Source organism: Malaclemys terrapin, chromosome 15 (genome assembly GCF_027887155.1).
Source record: "Malaclemys terrapin pileata isolate rMalTer1 chromosome 15, rMalTer1.hap1, whole genome shotgun sequence".
Taxonomy (NCBI): domain Eukaryota; kingdom Metazoa; phylum Chordata; order Testudines; family Emydidae; genus Malaclemys; species Malaclemys terrapin.
The window spans coordinates 11,730,092-11,740,189 of NC_071519.1; the positions used below are offsets into that span (position 1 = coordinate 11,730,092).

The 10,098-nt window shown below is 51.4% G+C and overlaps 1 long non-coding RNA gene and 3 other non-coding genes across 5 annotated transcripts; all 4 read left to right on the forward strand.

The window, feature by feature from the left end:
* Window positions 1–17: 17 nt before the first annotated feature.
* On the forward strand, window positions 18–4,677 carry LOC128823138 (uncharacterized). 2 transcript variants are annotated; one of them, XR_008441691.1, is made up of 4 exons: window positions 18–181; window positions 1,337–1,467; window positions 3,346–3,456; window positions 4,369–4,677. It is a non-coding gene; the product is annotated as an uncharacterized LOC128823138 (long non-coding RNA). The 2 variants fall into 2 exon arrangements; XR_008441692.1 differs by lacking the exon at window positions 4,369–4,677 and adding an exon at window positions 3,837–3,923.
* On the forward strand, window positions 1,698–1,769 carry TRNAG-UCC (transfer RNA glycine (anticodon UCC)). The gene has a single exon. It is a non-coding gene; the product is annotated as a tRNA-Gly (tRNA).
* Window positions 3,685–3,756, forward strand: TRNAG-UCC (transfer RNA glycine (anticodon UCC)). Its single transcript has one exon. It is a non-coding gene; the product is annotated as a tRNA-Gly (tRNA).
* A 3,652-nt stretch (window positions 4,678–8,329) lies between the features above and the next one.
* On the forward strand, window positions 8,330–8,411 carry TRNAS-GCU (transfer RNA serine (anticodon GCU)). Its single transcript has one exon. It is a non-coding gene; the product is annotated as a tRNA-Ser (tRNA).
* The last annotated feature ends 1,687 nt before the right edge of the window (window positions 8,412–10,098 follow it).

The following is a 10,098-nucleotide window of genomic DNA, read 5'->3' on the forward strand; positions in this document are numbered from 1 at the left end:
CACTTGACTGCGGGAGCTGGGGCTTCAGGGGAAACAATAATTCTCCCGAGACTCGTGGCAAACTCCTGAGAGTGGGCAACGCTGAGTCTTTATTCTGCGGGATTCCCCGGAGCGCTGCTCAAACGAGGCTGAAGTAGGGAGCCAAACCGCTGCCTTTCCTGAGGGTTGGCTCCGTGGCTGGGTGAGCAGCAGGGTGTCCTCAGGACCAGTCTAAGCCTGCAGGCCCCAGGGGGCAGGGAAGCCGCCTGGCTCAGGCTGGGAACGCTGGTCCCCAGAGAACTGGTCTGACTCCCTGCTCAGCAGCAAAGAAGTCACTTCCCCCCCATCCCTGATCAATCACCCTGGAGCTAAGGCCAGAGCTGGGGGGTTCTCCTTTCACTCCCACTAGGGAGTGCAGGGTCCCAGGGGTGTTTCTGGAAGAGCATTTGGAACTGAATTGGGGACACCAGCCTGTCAGAACAGAGCGCTCAGGTTCAGACTAATATGGTTTTTTTTTTTACAATTTTTATATGATCTAATCCGTCCACCCCACTGAGCGCCCAGAGCAGGGAAGCCGGGCTGGCAGCAGGGGGCACAGGGAGCTTCTGAGCCCCTCGACTGCAGCCTCCAGTAAGTGTTTGGGGCCTGGGACAATGCGGGGAGGGGTAGCCCGAGGAATCAGCAGGACCTAGGGCAGGGGGCTGGTGTTTAAACTGCCCCCCCCAAAAAAGTAGCCACATTTAAATCCCTGTGCAGGCCCCTGAACCATCAGTAGAACTGAGTCAGCTTTGTAGGTCACCAAGGGTGAAACCAAACAGCTCTTCGAATACAGGAGAGGGGAGATCAATCACTTGTCAGTCACTGCGCATAGATCAGGGGTTCTCACCCTGGGGGGCGTGAGGTTATTACACAGGGTCACAAGCTGTCAGCCTCCACCCCAAACCCCGCTTTGCCTCCAGCATTTATCATGGTGTTAAATATATATATAAGAAGCATTTTTAATTTATTAGGGGGGTCTTGCTGTGTGAAAGGGGTCACCAGGATAAAAGTTTAAGAGCATAGAGGAATCTGTGTTGTGTGTGACCTGGTGCCATCGTGTGGCCATTTCCTTTCCCTCCTTTCGGTGAAAAGTTTTGTTATTTTGCACAGAAGCTTTATGTCCTCAGGAGAGTGCCAGGACTGCGGGCTGTAGGGTGACCAGATGTCCTGATTTTATAGGGACAGTTTGATTTTTGGGTCTTTTTCTTATAGAGGCTCCTATTGTCCGTCCGTCCCCACTCCCTGTCTCGATTTTTCACACTTGCTGTCTGGTCACCCTACTAGAAGGTGACAGATTAACTTCATCTCCCTTCTTCAGCTCAGTGACAGCCTGAATTGTCCTGTATCCTGGCAGAGCCCCAGGACTGGAATCAGAAACGGACCCCTCTGTAGGTAGCAGGAACGAACAAAAACGTTTGCTTTCAACGGAGCTGTCTCCTTCCTTCTCAGGTCAGAATGGCCATTATGGTAATTTATCTCCACTATCATTTCCCTTCTCCGTGGGGAGGGACGGGGCTGGTGCCCCCTCCCCATCTTTCAGTCACTCTGGGAACCTGTCTGTGCTCAGAAGTGACAGGTTGCTGCCTGTCCACCCATCCTGCTCATTACATTTACAGAAGTGAGTCATTTTCCTAGTACATGTGAAACCCAGAAGACATTTTTTTTTTTTTTTGCCAGATGCATTGGTGGTATAGTGGTGAGCATAGCTGCCTTCCAAGCAGTTGACCCGGGTTCGATTCCCGGCCAATGCAGTGATGTGTTTTTTGCCTTGCCCAATAGAGGTTTAATGTCAGTCACATTGTGTGATAATCACATTCTCAATGTCCTAAATCCCAGCAGGTCACTAAACACACTGCAGGGGACAGGACTATGCAATGAGCTGTAGGACGCATCCTTGTCTTACTGGAGAAAGTCAGAAACCAGGGCAACAGGCATCTGTAGCTCGTTGTCTTGTTTGCACCATGCTCAGGGGAGAAAGTGCACATGTAAAGTTTTGTGACAGGTTTTGCTGCTACAGATTCTTTTGTGTTCCTGTAATAATACCACAAACCAAAGTTCAGCACCAATGTGGACACAGGCACGTCCCTCAGAGGCAGCTGCAAATGTTACTTGTCTGCAGCTGAATCGGGCCTTTCACGTCTTTTCACCTGTGCTTGGCTGGGCACTACACCCCCTGGCTGGAGGAGGCAGGGCTGGCCCAGGTGTCAAGCTGGAGCCTGGCAGGGCAAATTCAACCATCCCACCCCTGGCTCTGCCCCTGTCTGAGAAGGTTGGTTTGTGTTGGGAGTGTGCAAAGCAGAGGAACACGGATCCAGGCCTGAGGCTTATTGTTTTCTGAAGGGTTTTGTGGGTAGGAAGGCTCATTGGGGAAAGGGCTGGGTACCAAGCTGAAGAGAGTTCTATGGAAAGGAGGGGTAGAGACTGTAACCATCCAATGAGGATGGGATTCAAATCTCTGCGGATTAGCAGTCCATCACCTTAGCCACTCGGCCACCTCATCTGAGCCGTTTCATCTCATTTAACACTTCCCAAAGTCAGTGCTGCTTGGAAGCTTTTTGCCAGGACCGGGAAGGCCAGGACGGGAAGGTTTGGCTTTTAAAAAACCTTCTCTGTGGCATGTACAAGACGAAATGCAATGAACAAAACCGAAAAGACCCCCCTGGGGGGCACAGAGACCAGGTTTGCTGTTCACAGTCTGTATTTCGGAAATTTCCACCGTTAGTATCCAGGTTCGTTTGTCAGCCTGAGAGAGAATTGGGGGTTTCACCTTTTGATACTCGTATCTCTTATCCGAACACGTGTGACCAAAGACACCTTGTATGTGGCTTCTCCCTAGCCAGATGGGTTTGTTCGGACAATGGGAACAGAGAAGAGTAGTCATGGTGTTACTGGAGTGCACACTTTAAAATTGCCTCAACCCCTATCTCAAGGCAAGGTCAAGCAACCAGTTGGGCGGTGCAGAGGGGAATTGGGGCGGGGGAAGGTATAAAACACTGAAAGGCCAAAGAAATGCCTGTTCCTGACCATAGCAAAACCTCACTCCTCACCCCTCCCACGGGGTACAAAAGAGGTGGGACAAAGACCCACAATATACAAGGGAGGGGAGATCAATCACTTGTTAGAGTCCCTGTGCGGAGAGGAATCCTGTATGTCCTGGTGCCTTCGTGTGGCCATTTCCTTTTCCTCCTGTCAGAGAAATGTTTTGCTATTTGGCACAGGACAGACCCAGGAGCGGGGACTGCCTCCATGTACCAAACACCCAGAGAAGCTGACAAACACACTTAAGACCAGGCAGCCGTCCCTGTTAAAACCATCTCTCTTCTTCAGCTCAGTGACAGCCTGAATCGTCCCGTATCCCTGCAGAGCCCCAGGACTGGAATCAGCAACGAACCTCTCTGTAGGTAGCAGGAATGAACACCTACTGTAAAAGGAGCTAAGGTTTGTCATTCTGGTTATTTATCTTTGTTTCCCTTCTCTGAGGGGAGAGGTGGAGTTGGTGACACCTCCCCTTGGGATGCAGCAGCTCCATCCCCAGCCACTGTGGGGACCTGTCTGTGCTCAGAGTTGACAGGTTGCTGCCTGTCCACCCATCCTGCTGATTAGCTGTGCAGGAATGAATCATTTTACTAGTACATGTGGCACCTGGGAGAGCTGCTTTTTCCAGATGCATTGGTGGTATAGTGGTGAGCATAGCTGCCTTCCAAGCAGTTGACCCGGGTTCGATTCCCGGCCAATGCAAGGAGGTGTTTTTTGCCTTGCCCAAAATGGGTTTAGTGTCGCTCACATTGGATAATAATCACATTCCCAAATCCCAGCAGGTCATTAAACACACAGCAGAGGATGGGACGATGTAGTGAGCTGTAGGAAGCGTCCATGTGTCATTGGAGAAAGCCAGAAACCTGGGGAACCGGCTTTTGTAGCGCCTTGTCTTGTTTGCACCATGCTCAGGGGAGAAAGTGCACATATAAAATTTTGTGACAGTTTTTGCTGCTACAGACATGCTAGCCTGCTGCAACACAGACCCAGGTCTGAACCACTCCCCAAAGCTGCAGACTTCACTGAAAACAGCTCAGCAGGTCACCTGTCTCCAACAAACAGACACCCAGCTCCCAATGGCATCCAAACCCCAAATAAATCTGTTTTACTCGCTATAAAGCTTATACAGGGTACATTCATAAATTATCCGCCCTCTATAACACTGATATGCACTGATATACCCCAGGTATTAATCATTTACTCTGGGTTTATTAATAAACAAAAGTGATTTTATTAAGTAAAAAAAAGGAGGATTTAAGTGGTTTCATGTAATAACAGACAGAACAGTGATACTCTTTTTACATCATGTCCCAGTGACAGCAAAGCGCCACCAGAGCTGGAGTTGTGGGCTGCTGTGGTTTCCTTCCCAGATGCTGGAATAATTTACAGCACGGAGACCTGGCTCGGGGCTGATGAGCATGAAGATCTGCGTTAGCCGTTTGCATCAAAAGCTCGGCTTTCCCATTGAGGAATCAGCCCCCAGTCTCCTATGGGACAGGCAGGAACACTCACCCCTATACTAACGAGGAAGAAATTAGGAGCTGCTTTTGCACAGGCACAGAGGAGAATCAGCCAGGGAAGCTCCTCAATGAGCTGTGGCTGCCACAGACCCAGCTGGGACGGGGTTGGTCTGGGATCTGTGGGGGGTTTGCAGTAGAGGGAGGGGCCGAATTGGGGGCATTGTCCTGGGATTCCTAGGGGCTTTGCCAGCAGGCTGGGGGGTGGCATTAGGGTCTGAGGTGGGGCAGTAGCAGGCAAAAGCTTGCAACCATAAGCTAAACCCCACCCCACAATGCATTGGGCAGTGTCCTTTGCCTCAGTTTCCCACATGGCAGTGGGAAAGTCTGACAAACAAATGCCCCTTTAACACATCACACTCCTCTCCCTCCATGGCACCCCACTCACAACTGTCTGTGCTGGGTTAGTGCAGACCCAGCCTTCAGAGGTGTGTTCACAGGGTTCACCTCCCAGCTCACAAGCAGGGTCGGCTTTAGGCAAATTCAACCAATTCCTCTGAATCGGGCCCCGCGCCCAAGCCCCGGTACGGCGTACCGGCAAGAGCCAGTGTGCTGTATCCGGGTGGCCCGGCTTCCCCAGGGGGCAATTTAAAGGGGAGCCCTTGGGTAGGGCTGCGGGGCTCTGGGGGCTATTTAAAAAGTCTGGGGCTCCCGTTGCTTCTTCCTCCCCGGCCCTTTAAATAGCCGCTGGAGCCCCGCCGCTTCCCCAGGGCTCCCGCAGCTATTGAAAGGGCTGGGGTGGTGGAAGCAAGGGAGCCCCGGGCCCTTTAAATAGCCTCCAAGCCCCAGGCTGTTGCTGCTACCCCAGTGGGGGAGTGAGGAGGAGGAGGGGGCACTTACCGTACAGGATGGGCTGTACCCGCACCCCCTGCCCTGCCTCCAGCCAGCCCCACACCCCCTGCCCGCAGCCAGCCCGTCTCCAGCCAGACCCGCACCCCCTGCCCTGTCTCCAGCCAGCCCCGCACCCACTGCCCTTCCCGCAGCCAGCCCCTGTCTCCAGCCAGCCCTGCACCCCCTGCCCACAGCCAGCCCCTGCCGCACCCCCTGCCCTGCCCGCACCAGCCCTGCATCCCCTGCCCTGCCCGCACTAGCCCTGCACCCCTGTCCTGCCTGCAGCAGCCCCCGAACCCCTGCCCTGCCGCTGCCCGCAGCCAGCCCCGCACCCCTTGCCCACAGCCAGCCCCTGCGGCACCCCCCTGCGGCCCTGCCCAAAGCCAACCAGCCCCCCCCACACCCCTTCCCGCACCAGCCGTGCACCCCCTGCCCTGCCTGTAGCCAGCCCTGCACCCCCTGCCCTGTCTCCAGCCAACCCCTGCCACACACCCCTGCCTGAAGCCAGCCAGTCCTGCACTCTTCTGTCTCCAGCCCTGCCAACCCCTGCCGAACCCCCCTGTGGTCCTGCCTGAAGCCAGCCAGCCCGCCCCACACACCCCTGTCTCCAGCCAGACCTGCACCCTTTGCACTGCCTGCAGCCAGACCCTACCTCCAATCAGCCCCTGCCCTGCCTCCATCCAGCCCCATGTCCAGTGGTGCCCTGCAGTTCCCAGGGCAGTAACCCTGCACACCTGTTTCAATGAGGGGGGCAGGGAGCAGCTGGGACCCACACATGTGCACACCCTAGGGTCACCAGACAGCAAGTGTGAAAAATCGGGACTGGGGTGGGGGGTAATAGGAGCCTATATAAGAAAAAGACCCAAAAATTGGGACAGTACTTATAAAATCGGGACCTCTGGTCACCCTAGCACACCCCCAGGGAGTGGTGGGGACCCACACATGTGAAACGGAGCTCATTTCTAGTTCAGGCCCATCTTTTTAAAGAAGAACTTTAGGTAGGGTTAACATACATCCGTATTTTCCAGACATGTCAGGCTTTTTGGTTCTTAAATCGCCATCTGGGAGGAAATACGGACGTATGGTAACCCTATTGGTACAAAAAATACACACTGTGGCACATCCCTTAAATCAGAACTTTTTATAGAGAACCGGTTGCTAAGTAATGAAAGGCTTTTTTTACGTTTTGTTTTTTTTTTTTTAGTCATCCCTGCTGGGGCCCCGGCGAAAATGTTCAAATTGGGCCCCACACTTCCTAAAGCCGGCCCAGCTCACAAGTGTCTGTGGTTGCTGTGCAGAGCTGCAGTTGCTACAGCTGCTTTTCTCGGCGGCTGGCCACTCGCTGCCTTTCCTGCCGCGTTCTCAGGTTCCCCTGCTTAACCCAGGCGTTCAGTGAGTTCAGCTCTTCGGGATTGCCCTCGGTAGCCGGGAACCTCACTGCCAGTACAGCCTCTGCCTTGGTTTTCCTTGCACCAGCGTCCTGACACCAGGTCTGAGACAGAACGCCCAGAGGCACTTCTCAGTAATTCCACTCTGCTAATCACCGAACAGAAACAACAATTCTCCCTGGAGCGTAATTAGCTTTGTCTTCAAACACTGAACAGGTCAGAGCACGTCTAGGACACTTCAAGCACAATTCACCTTAGCATACAAGAACATCTGCCTCCTCCTCCTCCTCACTTTCCCTGGCATTTGGCGTCCCTATCCCCCTGGTCAGCGAGTAAGGCTCAGTTTAGGGCGACCTGTCATAACTAGAAAGGTAAGGGTAACAGCCCTCCTGTGTACAATACTATAAAATCTCTCCTGGCCAGAGGCACCAAAATCCTTTTCCCTGTAAAGGGTTAAGAAGCTCAGGTAACCTGGCTGACACCTGACTCAAAGGACCAATAAGGGGACAAGATACTTTCAAATCTTGGGGGGAGGTTTTTGTTTGTGCTCTTTGTTTTGGTGTTGTTCGCTCTTGGGACTAAGAGGGACCAGACATAAATCCATGTTCTCTTTCATGTCTTTCATATTTCAAACTTGTAAGTAACAGCCAGGCAAGGCGTGTTAGTTTTATCTTTGTTTTCTCAACTTGTGAATGTTCCCTTTGCTAGAGGGAGGTTTATCCCTGTTTTGTTGTAACTTTGAAACTAAGGCTAGAGGGGGTTCCTCTGGGCTCTTTGAATCTGATTACCCTGTAAAGTTCTTTTCCATCCTTTTTTCACAGAGACGATTTTTACCTTTTCTTTTTAATAAAATCCTTCTTTTAAGAACCTGACTTATTTTTCCATTCTCCAAAGACCCAGGGGGTTGGGTCTTTAATCACTTTGTAACCAATTGGTAAGGGGATTATTCTCAAGCCTCCCCTAGAAAGGGGGTGTAAGGGCTTGGGGGATATTTTGGGGAAAGAGGAACTCCAAGGGGTCCTTTCCCTGTTTCTTTTTCAATCACTTGGTGGTGGCAGCGTACCAGGTTTTAACCTAAGCTGGTAGAAATAAGCTTAGGGGGCTTTCATGCGGGTTCCCACATCTGTACCCCAGAGTTCAGAGTGGGAAAGGAACCCTGACACACACCCTTCAATCAGTTGTATGCAGGCCAATAAAAGATATAACCTCACCCCCCTAACCTCTCAATCAGGGCAGGGTAAGTAAGCTCTGCTGCCCTTTACTCATGCAATAAGGATAACAACATCTCATTGCACTCATGTGTTTTGTAACCCAGCATCAGCCAAAACTGGCCCTTTTGGCAAAGCCGCCCCATCATGCTGCGTAGCTAGGCGGAGTAGGTGGGTCTGTGCAAACACGGTCTGTTCCTGAAGTCTTTCCCCCAGCTCATCACTAGGTGTGAGGGGGGAACTCACTCAGACCCTGCTTACACTAACATATTTTAAAACGCCTCATTGTCCCTACCTCTGCAGGGCTTTCTGGCTATTCTGGAGTAGCTCAGATGAGGTGGCCGAGTGGTTAAGGTGATGGACTGCTAATCCATTGTGCTCTGCATGCGTGGGTTCGAATCCCATCCTCATCGGCTGTGTTTAATCTTCTTCCCTTCCCTTCCAAACACCCCTCTCCCCCCTTTGGTGCAGTGACAAACCCATGTTGCTTCCTGCAACCAAAAACCTTCCCAAGGTGTCAGACTTGCCTCCAGGATCCCTGCTTGAAATAAAACCAATTGAAATATGAGATTTCTAAAAAAGTTCAGGAGTCTAGTTTTTATCTCCAAAGGTAACATACTCAGAACCTCCTCCAAACATCCTGGGACTTCCCCCAAATTATTAAAATGCCCCATCCACAGCGAGCCCATGACAGTGAAATACAGCCAGAGTGTCTAAGTCAAGCTATTCTGAAGCAGGCAAGTGAAACATTTTTCTCTGTGCTTCCCTTGGAGAGCTTTGTTTGCCTAGGAAAACAAAATCCCCCAAACTGAAAATTTTCTGCTGAAAATCCAGTTCTGCTCTGTTCTGGCACTTTGATTTGAATGTATCGTTGTTCTTCTCTTCTGCTTTCTGAATTATTTCAGGTTTTGGTTGGCAAAAAAAAATCAGTTTTCAATTTCTAAGCACAAAGGGAAAAAATATATTGAAAATATCTACATTATACACATACATCTCATCCCTGGGGAATTAAGAAATGAAATGCTCCCAGCCCCAGTTATGAAGAGAAAAGAGAAGGCAGAGGGAGAGATGAGCAGAGCTTTCTATTTAATATGGAAATTTCCAACATGCTGTAAAATCCACAAGCCGATTCACACACAAAAACATAGCAAGAAAAACTCCCCGAAGGAGTCAGAATCACCTGCTACTGGGGGGAAGGTGGGGGTTGTGGAATGGGATTGAAGAGCACTGTGTAGAGGAGAGGCTGTGGGTCGTGAATGAGAGGCAGAGTGCAGAGAAGGGGGCTGTGGGTTGGGACTGAGGGGCACTGGGAATAGGGGGGTTCTGGATATGTGTGTTTTCCCTCTGTGCTGCCCCAGCCGTGCGCAGACAGCTGGCATGGCAAACCTCGAGCTAACCACCCAATGACCACAAGATCTGTTAAGGAACAAAGGCACCCAGCAAGGTTTCGTGTCAACAAAGCACGGTACTAGTATCCCGTAGATTCTATCAGACCACTAGTACAGGTATTCCCGTAACAATGGGCCAGCTCAGTGAAAGGCGGGACTTTCCCTTCCTCCCTAGGCCAGACAGAGACAATCCCTCTGAGATAAATCTTTATACCCCGATACAAACAAGTTGGAGACCCATACTAGATCTCAGAGTGCTCGACAAGTTTGTCAAGGCTCAAAAGTTCAAGATGGTCATCTTATCGCTGATCATTCCAGCATTGGAACAGGGAGACTGGTTTTCAGCCTTCGACCTCCGGGATGCCAATTTTCACATCTCAATCCTACCTGCTCACGGACAATTTCTCAGATTCACTGTGGGACACAACCACTCCCAATACAGAGTGCTCACCTTTGGGCTGTCGGCGGCCCCGAGAGTATTTTCCAAGGTTCTCTCAGCGGTAGCTGCTCATTTACACTCTCAAGGGATAATGATTTACCCATACCTGGACGATTATCTCCTCGGAGCCCGATCTCTCCAGGCGTCTCGCTAAGTCACTGATACGGTGATACATTTGTTTATGGAACTGGCTCTACCCTTCCTAGCAGGACGCGATTAACGGCAATGCACACTTGCGTTAACGCAGCCCCAACAGTTCACTTCCCGACTCCA